An 18,546-nucleotide genomic window follows, 5' to 3' on the forward strand; every position below is an offset into this window, starting at 1 on the left:
GATATGAGGACAAGGAGCTGCGATATGAGGACAGAGGGAAGGGACAGTACCCAATCACCTGGACCAACGGACACCGAACGCCGACCTTGCAAGAATCAAGATCATCGCTAAACCGGCCAGTCCAAGTAGTTAGTTTCGGCGTGAACTTTGACCTTATCACATAAAGCAACTCCTAGACCACAGGGGGAACATCTGGAGGGAATGTCACCTCACTGTTAAGTGTAACTTACACCTCACAAGGGTGTAAGTTGTTAGTGGCGACGCTGGAAGACACTGATGAACACTGAAACCTCATCATTCACATGCTCCCTTACTCACTCCCCAACACTGACCCATCCCCCCCAAACTCATCTCCACCACCTCTGCCTCCTCACATCCCCCTCCACCCACATTTCTTTTTTCGGAGTAAAAGGGATGGAGAGACTGAGGCGAAGGGAAAGGTTAAGAAATGGGGGATATAAGGAGTTACGCCAGCAGGCGGACTGTCTGTCCGCCTTGCTGACACGATGTATGAGAGGGTGTTGGCGGCTAAGCTAAGCTTGCTCTGTATTGTCAGGGAGCTGTGAGTGTGAGTGTGTGTGTGTGTGTGTGAGTGAAATAAATATTAGTTAGTTAGTAGTTAGTTACTGTCGATTGACAGTTGAGACGCGGGGCCGAAAGAGCAGAGCTCAACCCACGCATCAACTAGGTGAATACATCCCCTAACAAACCCATCATCCCCACACTAACCCCTCCCCCACACTTGCCCCTCCCCACACACTAACCCCTCCCCACACACTAACCCCTCCCCACACACAACCCCCCCACACACACTAACTCTCCCCCCCCCCCCACACACCACACTAACCCCCCCCCCCCACACACATACAGACGCATCCGCAGCATACTGAACGGCCTTGACCCCGAGTTGAGAGAGCGGCCGCTAGTGTTGGGTATCACTGTAACTTCCTGCCCCTCACACAGGTGTCTCTCACTCGTCCCTCTCCCTCAGTCCTCACTACCCGTCCCTCTTCCTCACTTCCACCCCTCCCACAACCCCTTCTCTTCATCTCCTCCATCCCCCTTCCTTCCTCCTCTCGTCTCTAGGCCTCCGAAACCACAACAGAGGACATTGGGACTGGCAGATTTGTAAAACTCATCCTGGAGACATTCACGTATCAACACCAGATGATTGATGGTTGAGAGGCGGGACCAATGAGCCAAAGCTCAACCCACCGCAAGGGGAGAATTGACGGAAGATATACGGATGTTCCGTCAATGCTGGATTTGATATATTCACCAGGAAAGAAGAGGAGATATTTGACAGATATTTGTCAGTACCTTCCCCTTGGGGAAAAGTGACAATGTCCTGGTGGAAAATTATATATGTATATTATACATAAATTTACATAAATAGTAAATTATACATTTCATATGCGTTATAACGAATAAGACAATGCAGAAAATGAAGCGGTTAAACCACTTGATTTTAAGAGGACACTATGGGGAACTTAGCAAATTCTTTAATAAATTCCATGGAAAGACTTTTTGTTGCTAGGCAAAGGAGTAAATGAGATGTATGCCAAATTTTGTGAGATATACGATGTATCTTGAGGTTATCTTGAGATGATTTCGGGGCTTTAGTGTCCCCTCGGCCCGGTCCTCAACCAGGCCTCCACCCCCAGGAAGCAGCCCGTGGCAGCTGACTAACACCCAGGTACCTATTTTACTGCTAGGTAACAGGGGCATAGGGTGAAAGAAACTCTGCCCAGTTCTTTATAAAGGTTCAGTTCTTGCACCAGTGATGTTCATCGTCTTAATAAACGATCTTCCGCCTTGGAAGACTTGTAAACTTGGACTGGACGGAAGAGCGACGGTCTCGCTTCATGCAGGTTGGCGTTCAATCCCCGACCCGGTCACTATAGTGTTTGGGCACCATTCCTATCCCCCCGTCCCATCCCAAATCCTTATCCTGATCACTTCCAAGTGCTATATAGTCGTAATGGCTTGGTGCTTTTCCCCTGATAGTGTCCTTAAACGATCAACCAGAAATAATACAGAATGATATGAATATGTTTATTCATATCAATACCAGAGGGAATACAGAATGATATGAATATGTTTGCTGATGATGCTAAGCTACAAGGGGGAAGATAACAGGCTTAGACGATTCTCATGTCATTCAAGACGACATAGATAAATTAAGTGTATGGAGCAACACTTGGCAAATGGTATTACCAACAGTACTGTTGCTTGGGGCGGCCTGCAGCCCCACATATCCGCTATTTGGTCCGGCAAGATTAGCAGCAATGTGTATAATTTTGGCCTTGAAGAAGTTCACCCTTTATCATTACTATTATTATTTTCTACCACAGACGTGGCTACACATTAACAACGCTAACCAGCATATAATATATATATATATATATATATATAATATATATATATATATATATATTATATATATATATACACATTTCTTCTGTCCTCTATGGACAGGGTTAGAGATCTGTTAAACATATAGTTCAGTGATTTATTGGGAAAATCAACCACACAAGGTGATTGAAGTGTTTTTAATGCTAATCAAACCTAACATAGATAAGTTCACCTTTGAATAGCCGTGGAGCTGTGACGTTCCTACAGCGTTCTCTGGTTATCTGAAGAATTACATGAATATGAATCCATGAATATGAATTATATGAATACACACACTAACGTAGAGACAATGACTAAGAGACTGTAAGGATTCTATGCACCTGTAGCGGGGGGTGGGGGGGGGTAGAAATAGCCTAAGCTACTCTATCCCTTTGAGATGTATCTTTTCTGGTCTCAATAAACGTACTTGAACTTGAATCTATGCCACTTGAACTTCTTGAACTTGAATCTATGCCACTTGAACTTCTTGAACTTGAATCTATGCCACTTGAACTTCTTGAACTTGAATCTATGCCACTTGTAGCACCTAAGAGCACTTGGTTCATTCTTCCAGGACCGCAGGCGCGACTGGTCTCAGAACAGCCCGGAGAATACTGGACAAACTGGTTTTTAATCTGTAAGTTGTATTCGTTCCTCACTAGAGCGAGATACACGATAGAGAGCCAGAGATGCCCACAATTATATTTTAACACGATAAGACAACTAATCCTCCTGTTTCGAGAGAAGTTTTTGTAACCATGTGCATAATAGTACACACATTGACGTACTAAGCAATTGCGTAGTAGAATTTGGTATTATTCACTTTATAGAGTAAAAAACAAATTTAAATATTCCTAAGCCTATTATAGCACATATATGTACTATATTAGGCCTCAGATTGCGTGTAATTAGGCCTAGGAAGGTTAGGTTAGGTTAGGTTGTCTTTGCAACATAAATACAAAACCTTTTCCTGGTTGTACAAATTCAATAGTATAGATTTCTACTTTCTCACTGCGTTGTACGTCGGTATATGTACTATGATCCTCATCGAAGACCACAGTACGAAACAAGAGATGGGCTGAATAAGAGGTATTGGTTATCTTGAGGTTATCTTGAGATGATTTCGGGGCTTTAGTGTCCCCGCGGCCCGGTCCTCGACCAGGCCTCCACCCCCAGGAAGCAGCCCGTGACAGCTGACTAACACCCAGGTACCTATTTTACTGCTAGGTAACAGGGGCATAGGGTGAAAGAAACTCTGCCCATTGTTTCTCTCCGGCGCCCGGGATCGAACCCGGGACCACAGGATCACAAGTACAGCGTGCTGTCCGCTCGGCCGACCGGCTCCAAATCTGGAACCTGGAAAACCTGTGGCAAATTATTAACAAAAATGTAATGACCAAACCAATCGATTTTTCTTTGAAGGGCGCGTTTATTGGGCAGCGTCACTCATCCTGTGAGTGAACATACCGCTGTAATGACAGTATCGGGCAGCGTCACTCATCCTGTGAGTGAACATACCGCCATAGTGACAGTATCGGGCACCGTCACTCATCCTGTGAGTGAACATACCGCTGTAATGACAGTATCGGGCAGCGTCACTCATCCTGTGAGTGAACATACCGCCATAGTGACAGTATCGGGCAGCGTCACTCATCCTGTGAGTGAACATACCGCCATAGTGACAGTATCGGGCAGCGTCACTCATCCTGTGAGTGAACATACCGCCATAGTGACAGTATCGGGCAGCGTCACTCATCCTGTGAGTGAACATACCGCCATAGTGACAGTATGTACCCAGATGGAGCTGGGATATAAGATCATCTGTACCCAGACACAGTTAGGACTAGTTTGCATCTCTAGTGTGAAAGGTTCTTGTTATCCAACTGTCATTTTTCTTGCAGTTGTGACGGCTACTTTATTGTGTTCTTTAATGGTAAGGTCTTCCGACATGAGTACATCCAAATCCTTTACATCGCCTATTCGTTCTATGTTATGATTTGACTTGGGTTTTGTATGTGATTTCCGTTTTTATATTTTCATTTTTTTCCATAGTACAGGAGCTGGAACTAATCTTAATATAAATACCCATATTATTTTATGTAACCAATCGAAAGATCTGATTTACGTCTGATTGGAGGTTTGCCGTGTCCTCTATGTTGTCTACTTTCATAAAAACTTCTAGTGTTATCTGCAAAGGATGATACAGTGCTATAGGTTGTGTCCTTGTCTATGTCTGATATGAGGATGAGAAAAAGTACTGGAGCAAGCACAGTACCCTGGGGGACTGTACTAGAGTAAGCACAGTACCCTGGGGGACTGTACCTGGAGCAAGCACAGTACCCTGGGGGACTGTACTGGAGTAAGCACAGTACCCTGGGGGACTGTACTGGAACAAGCACAGTACCCTGGGGGACTGTACTGGAGCAAGCACAGTACCCTGGGGGACTGTACTGGAGCAAGCACAGTACCCTGGGGGACTGAGCTCTTCACGGTTGATGGTCCGGATTTAATTTAGTTGACTATTACACATTGGGTTCTATTAGTTAGGAAATTGTAGATCTATCTACCTATTTTTTCCGATAATTCCTTTTGAACGCATTTTGTGTGCAATAACACCATGATCACATTTGTCGAAGGCTTTTGCGAAACCTGTGTAACTTACATCAGCGTTTTGTTTGTCTTCCAAGGCATCTAATGCCATGTCATAGTGGTACAGCAACTGTGACAGGCAAGAGCTGTTCTGAACCAATGCTGACCAGGGTTATGGAGATGCTCAGCCTTGCTGACCGTCAAAATGAAAACCAGAGAGCACTGGATGCTCAAGGCGTATGTGAAGGAGTAACAGTACCCCGCCCACACCCACACTGGGTGGGTACTGGGGCACCATGAAGTGGGTATCGGGTTAGCGTCTAACGCCATCTGAAGGTAGGATAACTGGTCATCTTCCGTGCTCGCATATTTACCCCTTGTCTGAGTCGAGTTTCAGCTCTGGGTTCCGCCCTCTTTGTGTACACGGGTAATGCATTCTGCCTCAACCACGGAATCCATTCAACAGGATCCAACACGTATGTGACTCTTCTTCCTTGGAACCTTTCGTCACCCCATGTGTTCATCATCACCCATGTGTCCATTACCCATGTGTCCATCACCACCCATGTGTCCATTACCCATGTGTCCTTCACCACCCACGGTGTTCTAAGAGCGAAGTGCTTGTTAACATTCAACAAAACGACATATTCATATTATCGACTTTCACAAATATCTTATGATGCATATAATGACCACTTTTACCACCCTTCCTTGTCTCTCTCTGTCTCTCTCTCTGTCTGTCTGTCTGTCTCTCTCTCTCTCTCTCTCTCTCTCTCTCTCTCTCTCTTCTCTCTCTCTCTCTCTCTCTCTCTGTCTCTCTCTCTCTCTGTCTCTCTCTCTCTCTGTCTCTCTCTCTCTCTGTCTCTCTCTCTCTCTCTCTCTCTCTCGATAAATGATAACACCACTAACAATTTCCTCATCAACAACAAAACTATGAACAGCTTCACTAGCAACAACAACAGTATAGACAACTGTTGTATTTGACCTCAACCACCACCCCTCCCTATCAACACCACCACCACTACCAGCACAACCACCACCTCCAGCTCAACCCCCGCTAACACCACCACCACAACACACTTGGCCTTCCTCCAACAATACCTACTATGTATTCCTGCACAGGTGCAGACCTGGGCGTCCAGGTGCTGTAGGCAGAGACAGATAAATGGTGGCAGAGAGAGAGAGAGAGAGAGAGAACGAGAGGAGAGAGAGAGAGAGGAGAGAGAGAGAGACGAGAGAGAGAGAGAGAGAGAGAGAGAGAGAGAGAGAGGAGAGAGAGAGAGAGAGAAAATACAAAAGCCCTCTCACCACATGGCCCCCTCTCAGTCCATGCCCTCACAACACATGAGAGGGCTACAACACTCAAGGAGTGTTGTAGAGTGTAAGGCAGCGTTCTGGGGATGCTCCCGGACGTAGGTTCGAATCCTCGCCACGGCCCTTGTGGATTTGTTCACTCAAGGAGTGAACATACGAGAGCCTCAAACTGTCACAGCCCCACTCCACGACGGAGGTGTCAGTGGGATGGCTAAAAGCTATATTCCAGTGGGGATGACTAAAAGCTATCTTCTGGTGGCGTTTACCTCACTAATTAAACTTTGAGAGAGTGATTCAGACTCAAAAGTCTTGTTTAATGACGAAACACAAACAAGATAATCAGGTCAAAAGATACAAAAAAGACGAAACAGGAAGATCCTGCTGTTTGCGGTTACTTAATCACGACGACAAAATCGCAGAAGAAAATCAAAATTTCGACGAAAAAATAAGACATTGTAAAGCCATTTAATTATGATTGATTATAGAGTAGGCCTATGAGCCCATAGTGCCTGGGTAACCCGGCGGTGCCCGGGTCTGTTTAACTTTCTCTGTCCTGTAATACACTAATCTATATAACAAGGTGACTTCATACATAGTCGATTCATCAACATTCAATCTAAGATATAGATAGATATCTTAGATAGAGATATCTAAGATATCATTCAATCCAAGATATCGATACATATTTAGAGATATTTAAGATATCATTCAATCTAAGATATAGATAGATATCTTAGATAGAGATATCTAAGATATTCAATCTAAGATATAGATACATATCTTAGAGATATTTAAGATATCATTCAATCTAAGATATAGATAGATATCTTAGATAGAGATATCTAAGATATTCAATCTAAGATATAGATACATATCTTAGATAGAGATATCTAAGATATCATTCAATCTAAGATATAGATAGATATCTTAGATAGAGATATCTATTTTTGCCTATCTATATCTTAGGTGATAGATATAGATAAACAAAAAATACAAACCACTGATTCATGTCATTCTTTACATACGATACCAAAATCATGATAACGGCTTCGGTGGAAAAATTTATAAATAACAGACTATTTTTTTACAACCTTTGGATTATACACACATGTTTTCCACGAAGTAATAACAACATGACTTTTAAACAGTGATGAAATCTCTAACTACTTACATACAGAACACGTAAGAGTCTAAGCAAGATACAGGATACAAAATGCAATCAGATCTCATCATAGAATGCTAATATGCTTCGTTCTCCTCCTCCTCTCCCCTTCTCCGTTGTATCTGTACTCTGCATTTGCCAGTGAGGTGAGCCCCTGGTAATGCAGGTTCGAATCCTGGTAGGGTCATAACGGTCGTAAGTGATTTATTGGTTTCGAGAATAGTTATAGTTCTCTTCCTCTTCATTGTGACTTTCCATTCTCCTTTACTCTACCTCTCCTCATCCCTATGACTATACCTCCCCTCCCCCCCGTCGGATTTCATAAACTCCTAGGGCCAGGTTCACGAAGCGGTTACGCAAGTACTTACGAACCTGAACATCTTTTCTCAATCTTTGGTGGCTTTGTTTGCAAATATTAAACTGTTAATGACCTACGAAGCACCAGGAAGCTGTTTATAATAATAACGACAGTTGATTGGCAAGTTTTCATGCTTGTAAACTGTTTGATAAACGTAACCAAAGCCGTCAAAGATTGAGGAAAGATGTACACGTTCGTAAGTACTTGCGTAACCGCTTCGTGAATCTGGCCCCCAGAGTCTGACGTGGCTTCCGCTCCTGTCGTTCCGCTCAACCTGGCATCAAGCTGTCACACTGACCACCAAATATTCCACGAGGCTGACTCACACACTTGACCTGCTCGTGTCCATAAACCTTCGTCAGAGCTGCGGGACCTCCTGCAGCCCCGCTCCTGTGCCAGGTAAGTCCACTACGGGCTCACCATAGCCCGTGCTACTTGCCCCGCTCCTGTGCCAGGTAAGCTACGGGCTCACCATAGCCCGTGTTACTTGCCCCGCTCCTGTGCCAGGTAAGTCCACTACAGGCTCACCATAGCCCGTGCTACTTGCCCCGCTCCTGTGCCAGGTAAGCTACGGGCTCACCATAGCCCGTGTTACTTGCCCCGCTCCTGTGCCAGGTAAGTCCACTACGGGCTCACCATAGCCCGTGCTACTTGCAACGTTTTGTTCCCTGTAACTGAATCTTAAACAACAACAACAGCTCAACCACTTGGGCTGGACGGTAGAGCGACGGTAGAGCGTCATGCAGGTCGGCGATCAATCCCCGACCGTTCAAGTAGTAGGGCACCATTCCTTCCTCTCCCCCCATTCCGTCCCATCCCAAATCCTTATCCTGACCCCCTTCGAAGTGCTATATAGTCGTAATGGCTTGGCGCTTTCCCTGATAGTTCCCTTCTCTTCTGTCTCCTCCCTGTTTTGGGCACAAAAAAAATATGCCATCATCCACTGTGATGCCGCTGGGCACAACCTGTCGTCTCCTCCCCCACATTAGGCCTCCCAATAGGCTCGTCCAGTCATGGCGCCTCCCCACCTCACTCTCCATTTAGGGGAAAAAGCCATCAATAATCCCCTCCATCTTTGTCAGTCATCACTCACGGCGGATATCTTGGTATCAACACACCATTTAAGCTATACACCTCACAGCTTATGGCGCTGTGAGGTGTATAGCTCTTGGTATCAACACACCATTTAAGCTATACACCTCACAGCTTATGGCGCTGTGAGGTGTATAGCTCTTGGTATGAACACACCATTTAAGCTATACACCTCACAGCTTTGGGATAATTTCCACAGTAAAGACAGTGAAACTTACTCATTGCAGCTATTTCCTACAACAACACATTAACGACAGCGTGTACTGGATCAGGAACAGCACCAGGGGGCTATATATAATCAAGGGCTATGGGAACTTCCACTCCTGTGCCAGGTAAGTTCACTACGGGGCTCACCATAGCCCGTGCTACTTGGAACTTGTTCCGAGTAGCTGAGTCTATAACAACAACAACGGACCTTCCACGGTGAGATCAGCTCACCCCCGTTACTGAGATGGGGGACAACATATTAGGCAATATTTAGAAGCGTGCAACAGCGAGGCCTGTTGTATGCACGACGCGTCCGACAGTCCTGACGTAAGAGCGCCAGGTTACGGCCCTCGTAACACCCAAGACTCTCCCCAAGACATTATCTTATCTTGTGGTTATCTTGTGATGATTTTGGGGCTTAGTGTCCCCGCGGCCCGGTCCTCGACCAGGCTTCCAATCCCCAGGAAGCAGCCCGTAGCAGCTGTCTAACTCCCAGGTACCTATTTATTGCTAGGTAACAGGGGCATTAGAGTGAAAGAAACATTTTGCCCATTTGTCTCCGCCTAGACCGGGGATCGAACCCGGAACCTCAGGACTAGGAATCCGAAGCGCTGTCCACCCAGCTGTCATCATTACAACAGTTGTAACATCAGCCAGTTACTGCCAGAGGCTCTGAGGTATGACCATAGACTAAATGACCACCTTATCTTTAAGCTACCTTTCAACAATTCTCAGGATCAACGTCCCTGCGTCCCGGTCTCTGACCAGGCCTCTTGGTTTGGTGGTCTGGTCAACCAGTCTGTTCGGTGCAGCTGCTCACAGCTTCACGTGTGAATCACAGCCTGGTTGATCAGGTATCCATTGAGGGTGTTTATCAAGTTCTCCTTTGAAGACTGTGAGAGGTCAGCCAGTTACGTGTATAGGGAGTGTTGAAAGGTCTTGGGGCTTTTGATGTTCAGAGGTCTCTCTCAGCACACCAATTGCTCCGATGCTTTTCAATGGGGTTAATTTTTTACATCCTGCCATGGCTCCTGGTTTCATGTGGTTTTATTTCCTTGTGCAGATTTGGACCCAGTCATTTTAGTGTTTTCCAAGTGTAAATTATTATGTTTCTCCCCTCCCCCTTTCCCTGCGTTCTAGAAAAATGCTGATTGTAAGATTTTAATCAGTCCCAATTATGTAAATGTTGATAAGATTCTAGCATTAAAAGCTCTTTGCACGCTCTCCAGGTCAGCAATTTATCTAGCTTTGAATGGAGCTGTTATTGTGCAACAGTATTCCACTTTAGAGAGCACTAGCGTCTTGAAAGATATCATTGGTATGGCATCTCTTTGTTGAAAGATTCTCGTTATCCAGCCTCTTAATTTTCTTGCAGTTGTGACAGTTACTTTATTGTGTTCTTTAAAAGGTCTTTCTACGTGATTAAATCCAAATCTGTTATACTACTTTTTCGTTATATAACGTGATTTGAATTCGTTTTTTATATGTGGTTTCCGTTTTCATATTTTCGTTTTTCCATAGAGCAGGACCTGGAACTTATCATGAAATATCATATTATTTTCTATGGTCCACTGAAAGATCTGTTTGACATCAAGTTTGGAGGTTTGCTGTGTCCTCTACAATAAAATCTACTTTGTCTGCTCACATAAAAATCCTTGTGTCATCTGCAAAATGTCACGGTACTATCGATTGTGTCCTAGTCTATGCCCGACATGAGGATTAGAAACAGTACTGGAGCAAGCACAGTACCCTGGGGAACTGGACTTTTCACGGTGGATGACCCCGATTTTTCGTTTGTTTGACTCTTACACACTGGAGAAAATTAAAAGTTCGTTAGCGAACTTAGTTCGTTCGTTAGTTAGTTCGTTAAATTAAAGATCTATCTTCCGACTAAGTCAGTAATTCCTTTTGAGCTCATTTTGTGAACAATAACACCATAGTTACACTTATTGAAAGCTTTCGCGAAATCCGTGTATATTATTTCATAGTTTTTCTTCCAAGGCATCTAAGGCCACGTCATGGTGGCCCAGCAGTTGTGAGAGGCAGGAGCACCCTGTTTTAAAATCATGTTATCCGGAGTTATGTAGTGCTGTGATTCCATATGTTTTGTGATCTTACTTCTCATCAGTCTTTCAGAGATTTTGATGGTGTGATGTTAAGTGTTATCGGTCTATAATTGTTTGCTTCTGCTTTATTTCCTCCTTTATAAAGTGGTGCTATCCCTGCTATTTTAAATATATCGTGGGTAACACCGTATTCTAGGCTGCGTCTCCAAATAAAGTTAAAGCATGTGATAGTGGGTTTTCACGTCTTGGAGAATACGGAATTCCAGGAGGTCAGCCCCACCCTCATCCTCAATATTCTCAGGAGAAGGAGGAGGAGGAGGGCCTCCTGATGTAATGAGCATTGCCGGGTAGAGCACTACCGGCCCAATCACTCCACACCAATTCCAAAATCCACCGCAACAAGTAGAGGGCGTGGTTCAGGTATTTAGCGACGCGACCATGCGCCACAAACGCCATAAAGTCAGGGTCACCATCCTGGACGACCTCCATCCTCATCTACACCAAGAGCGACCACCTAAAGACCATCACTAACACTACACCCTCCGACATCAGGCAAGAAGGAACAGGAATAACGATCTACTTCACGAGAAAAGGACCTGGACATAGTAAAGGAAGCCGCGAGGGCACTATGCAAAGCGCACCTCACCCCCTCCGCCTTCCCACGACGATATAATACCGACCGACTCATCTTCATCACCACGGGAGACATCTCCCGTCACGCAGGGTGCAGTCGCACCTCCACAGATCTCCAGTATCATCTATTGATACTGGTAATGGCTCAAAAGGGCAACCACTTACGGGCTATTCATGCCCGTGCCACCTTTTGGGTGGCTTAATCTTTATCAATCAATCAATCTTCATCACCACGGGAGACATCTCTCGTCATGCAGGGTGCAGTCGCACCTCCACAGATCTCCAGTATCATCTACTGATACTGGTTATGGCTCGAAAGGGCCACCACTTACGGGCTATTCATGCCCGTGCCACCTTTTGGATGGCTTAATCTTCATCAATCAATCATCTTCATCAGTGAGGCCAGCCTCTGGATCACAGACCGCGGCATCGACACAATAATACATAACATCTAAGAGAAAAACCAACTTATGTCGCTGACATTTGTCTCGGTCATCAATGATAACGGTCTTCACTAACCAACCATGAAACTGACATTTCCCACAGTAGCTGCGGCTAACCTGGCCACCAGGCATAGAATCAACTGCTTTGGCGTCAAGAACCCGCCGCACCAAATAAAGAAGGAGCGTGTCTAGGATATTCAACAGTGCTTCAAGTGCTACGAATACTCCCACCCCTCTCTAAAGGCACTACGGGCTCACCATAGCCCGTGCTACTTGGAACTTTGTTCCAGGTAGCGAATCTTTAACAACAACTCCTGCCCCGCCAGCAAGTGTCAACATCTCACCCAGAGGTGCAGCATCTGCGCCCAGAATCACCATTACACAATCTGCAAGTCAAACACCAAGTGCTGCCTGCTTTGCAAAGGCGAGCATCCAGCGATCTCCCACCGCTGCCCGCGAAGACAAGAGGTCATCAAACAACTGGCTGAGTCGAAGAAGGCTGAACTAGGCACCGACGGCGCCACCTTGCATCACCTCCAACACCCGCCAGCCAACCAGAAGCCTTCCCCGTCTTACCAAGAAGAGGCGCCACCCACCAGATATCCCAACCATCCCACTGAGGCAACACTGGTCAGTCGGCCCCTGCCTCAATAACCCTCCCTGCCCGAGAAGGAATCATTCCAGGCCATCGGGCTTACAGAGAGACGTGCTGGGCAAGCAATCATCGGTTCGTCACGATACTCAACTCGCTGTATGTTGCCAACGGCCTCGACACCATTACAGCCCCAGAAGAAGTACTTTCCGCCTCTACAGCAACGACCTCTGCCCAAACCTAAATACCATCCACCACACCTGACGCACAAGCAGCAGCACCCTCTACACCGGCTACCAACTCTTGCTCAACAAAGCCACCACCTACTATCAGCCCGGACGAGGCGCTCGCCGATCCCGCTGCCTTTGCCTGTCACCCGCGCTACCAACGCGCCAGTAAGAGCGACAACCGGAATACCACGTCCAAACAACCGTTTGGACGTGGGTATTCCGCCAATACCCACGTCCAAACGACCCGCCTTGGAAACCCCTTCTGACTCGTCGGAGGAACACCTCCACACCACCGATACGACACCCCAGAAGCACCTTCAACGAACGTGAAAGGGCAGCCCCGCCATATCAACGCGCACACAGGGAAAAAGAACAAAAGATAAAAACCTATAAGCATGAACACCACCCGTCCCAAACAGCCTAACCTCAAGGAAGACACAACAGCCAGCGACCATCATAACCCATCAACACACAGGTATAAACCTCCATCCTCCTCTTCAGGGGGGGTAGGGACGACCTAAATATTGCCCGCTTTTTTGTCTTTTTCATTTCCTGGGCCCCAGACCACCACCGAGAAGACCGCCACGGAAGACAGAAGACTTGAGCACCACCGAAGAAGTACTGCCACACCCGCCCTGCCAAGCCCGACCCGAGGCCTAGCCAGCCATGGAGTGTTCAACTGAGTGTAGCTCAGCATCATTCAACATGCAGTTGGGCTAAGCCCTGGCTCTTTTCTACAACTTCAGCGCTTCCTCTCGCCGACTTCTCTTCAGCTGTACCCACCTCAAGCTCGCCAACTGGGTATCGTGTCCTGTATCTAGTCTAGTCTAGCTAAATCGATTCCATTTCTCTACACGAAACAGAGGGGGTAGAAATGCGAGAGCAAAAATATACTAATCATAAAGCGCTCCATTAGTATACCTAATGATGATAATAATTATAACAATTACACAGTTAATTAATCTCACCTGAAAAAAACTCGTCATTGACAAAACAATTAAAATCTTCGTGTAACGATAGAAATTCCTGTGGAGTTGTTAATTACATATAACATCCGCTTTGAAAGCAGTTGTTACATACGGTACATTGAAGACAAGGTTTCTAACTCCTCCAGTTCTCTCACATATAAACAATTACTCACGGAATATATTTATGAGGAAACGAAAACGTCTTAAACTTAAGCATTTGTAATCCACTACATTTTGTAACAGGAATATAATTGCAATGTCAAATTAATTACATTATATTGCAATGGTTTTTATTCTCACCCCAGCGAGACATTCTCACTGGAGCATGACAATGGAACATGACTCTCACTGGAGCATGACAATGGAACATGACTCTCACTAGAGCATGCCACTAGAACATGACTCTCACTAGAGCATGCCACTAGAGCATGCCACTAAGAGCATGTCTCTCACTAGAGCATGCCACTAAGAGCATGTCTCTCACTAGAGCATGTCACTAAGAACATGACTCTCACTAGAGCATGCCACTAAGAGCATGTCTCTCACTAGAGCATGCCACTAAGAGCATGTCTCTCACTAGAGCATGTCTCTCACTAGAGCATGCCACTAAGAGCATGTCTCTCACTAGAGCATGTCTCTCACTAGAACATGACTCTCACTAGAGCATGCCACTAAGAGCATGTCTCTCACTAGAGCATGTCTCTCACTAGAGCATGCCACTAAGAGCATGTCTCTCACTAGAGCATGCCACTAAGAGCATGACTCTCACTAGAGCATGTCTCTCACTAGAGCATGTCACTAAGAACATGACTCTCACTAGAGCATGCCACTAAGAGCATGTCTCTCACTAGAGCATGCCACTAAGAGCATGTCTCTCACTAGAGCATGTCTCTCACTAGAGCATGCCACTAAGAGCATGTCTCTCACTAGAGCATGTCTCTCACTAGAGCATGTCACTAAGAACATGACTCTCACTAGAGCATGCCACTAAGAGCATGTCTCTCACTAGAGCATGCCACTAAGAGCATGTCTCTCACTAGAGCATGCCACTAAGAGCATGTCTCTCACTAGAGCATGCCACTAAGAGCATGTCTCTCACTAGAGCATGCCACTAAGAGCATGTCTCTCACTAGAGCAAGTCTCTCACTAGAGCATGTCTCTCACTAGAGCATGCCACTAAGAGCATGTCTCTCACTAGAGCATGCCACTAAGAGCATGTCTCTCACTAGAGCAAGTCTCTCACTAGAGCATGTCACTAAGAACATGACTCTCACTAGAGCATGCCACTAAGAGCATGTCTCTCACTAGAGCATGCCACTAAGAACATGACTCACTAGAGCATGCCACTAAGAGCATGTCTCTCACTAGAGCATGCCACTAAGAACATGACTCACTAGAGCATGCCACTAGAACATGACACTAGAGCATGCCACTAGAACATGACTCTCACTAGAGCATGCCACTAGAACATGACACTAGAGCATGCCACTAGAACATGACTCTCACTGGAGCATGCCACTAAGAACATGACTCTCACTGGAGCATGCCACTAAGAACATGACTCTCACTGGAGCATGCCACTAAGAACATGACTCTCACTGGAGCATGCCACTAAGAACATGACTCTCACTGGAGCATGCCACTAAGAACATGACTCTCACTGGAGCATGCCACTAAGAACATGACTCTCACTAGAGCATGCCACTAGAACATGACTCTCACTAGAGCATGCCACTAAGAACATGACTCTCACTAGAGCATGCCACTAAGAACATGACTCTCACTGGAGCATGCCACTAGAACATGACTCTCACTGGAGCATGCCACTAAGAACATGACTCTCACTGGAGCATGCCACTAAGAACATGACTCTCACTGGAGCATGCCACTAAGAACATGACTCTCATTAGAGCATGCCACTAGAACATGACTCTCACTAGAGCATGCCACTAAGAACATGACTCTCACTAGAGCATGCCACTAGAACATGACTCTCACTAGAGCATGCCACTAAGAACATGACTCTCACTAGAGCATGCCACTAAGAACATGACTCTCACTGGAGCATGCCACTAAGAACATGACTCTCACTGGAGCATGCCACTAGAACATGACTCTCACTGGAGCATGCCACTAAGAACATGACTCTCACTGGAGCATGCCACTAAGAACATGACTCTCACTGGAGCATGCCACTAAGAACATGACTCTCACTGGAGCATGCCACTAAGAACATGACTCTCACTAGAGCATGCCACTAGAACATGACTCTCACTGGAGCATGCCACTAAGAACATGACACTAGAGCATGCCACTAGAACATGACTCTCACTGGAGCATGCCACTAAGAACATGACTCTCACTGGAGCATGCCACTAAGAACATGACTCTCACTAGAGCATGCCACTAGAACATGACTCTCACTAGAGCATGCCACTAGAACATGACTCTCACTAGAGCATGCCACTAGAACATGACTCTCACTAGAGCATACCACTAGAACATGACTCTCACTAGAGCATGCCACTAGAACATGACTCTCACTAGAGCATGCCACTAAGAACATGACTCTCACTAGAGCATGCCACTAAGAACATGACTCTCACTGGAGCATGCCACTAGAACATGACTCTCACTGGAGCATGCCACTAAGAACATGACACTAGAGCATGCCACTAGAACATGACTCTCACTGGAGCATGCCACTAGAACATGACTCTCACTGGAGCATGCCACTAAGAACATGACACTAGAGCATGCCACTAAGAACATGACTCTCACTGGAGCATGCCACTAGAACATGACTCTCACTGGAGCATGCCACTAAGAACATGAATCTCACAAGAGCTGGTAGTGCGTGTGCCTTGGGATTCCATAGACGCGGGTTCGATTCCATGGAACGGCTTCAATATTTGATCATATTCTAAAACAAAAGACCACTGCATCAGCTGTTAAACCAGACAGCAAACAAGCACACAAACTTGCAAACCCGTCCCTGCGACTAGCCAGAAGTGGATCAGAACCTCCGAATTAGGATCCAGCTCCATCTATTCTTGGGCGGCAACCTCTTAATCTCCAGCTATACGATCTTCTCATTATACCATCAGCACACGAAAGCTGTTTGCCTCTTCGGAGCATAATTTGACTAACCGCCAAAGCCGTCAAAAGTCATTGGCATTCAAACACGCAATCAGTAGTAACTGCCGAAGTCGTCAAGTCACTGACATTCAAACAAGCAATCAGTAGTAACTGCCAAAGTCAAGTCACTGACATTCAAACAAGCAATGACAGTCTCGTGTTGATAGATCTATCATCCGCCCCATTGCCGTATGTAACGTCTCTTCTATCATCTTTGGTTTTCAAATCTTTGGCGCGTAATTGAATTTACCACCAAAATGATTGTCTTTCAGACACATGGAGAGTTTAAACTCATTACCAAACTCGCGTAAATCCGTCTGTCCAGCAAGAAACGTGAATTATGAACTGCACATTCATCTATTTTTTTCCCCCCTGAGCGTAATTTGATTTTCCGACAAGCAAACTCCTCGTTACAAATTCATGAGGATGATAAACTTACAAATTTTATTCCACTTAACTATTCGATAGCCTATTACAGTAGGCTAATTATCACGGCACGATTCGCCTGTAACTTTTGAGACTAAGTAGGCTACACTGCTTTATACAAGTAGTCTACGTTTTTGACTCATAATCGAGGATTCCTATTTCGACCCCCAGGCGGGACAGAATTAGCTGGGCGCGTTTCCTGTCAATTGATACTTCTGTTGAGCTAATAGTAAACAGGAATCCGGGAGTGAGGCAACTGTTGTGGGTTGCGTCTTGGGGAGGGTCAGTAGTTGGCTTAGCGGGGACTCTGATTAACCCAAGTACAGGCTTCCTGTCCCCGACAACGGGAATAGTCTCAGTATCAAGAGATGTACATAATGCACATTCTTTTTGTCTATATCATGTTGCACACTGTTTCTGACTGTGTATATCATGTTGCACACTTTAACTGCTGCAGACCAATTTAACTGTGGCGGGTTGACGCTGCAGTCGTGACTCTTTATCAATGTCGTTCAACTGCTGAAGCTGTTATTTCTTTAACTGCACAAGGCGTTGTTCCAGTGTTAACTATTGGTAGCTGTCGTCTTGATCGTGGATGACTCTCTTGGCGTGGCTGACTTGAAGAGGAGTTGACTGTACACAGACGTTAAGCGAATCGCGTCCGTCATTGCTGTCATAACATTTTTGCTCTGGCCATCGCCGGAGGCTTTCGACATTGGCAGGTTGGTGATCTGTCGCACCCTGCACTGGCCGTATCAGTCGCTGAGAGTCGACAGGCGTCGTGTGGTCGTCGCCCCCACACTACATGATCTGTCACTCCGTACAAAATATAACGTAACCTAGCCAGAAACCACCAAAAACCTCCAAAAACACAGCAATCCACCTAACCTATCGAGTCTGATGCATAGAAAACGTGAGATATTTGTGAGCCGTG

The sequence above is a fragment of the Procambarus clarkii genome, chromosome 20, assembly GCF_040958095.1.
Source record: "Procambarus clarkii isolate CNS0578487 chromosome 20, FALCON_Pclarkii_2.0, whole genome shotgun sequence".
Taxonomy (NCBI): Eukaryota; Metazoa; Arthropoda; class Malacostraca; order Decapoda; family Cambaridae; genus Procambarus; species Procambarus clarkii.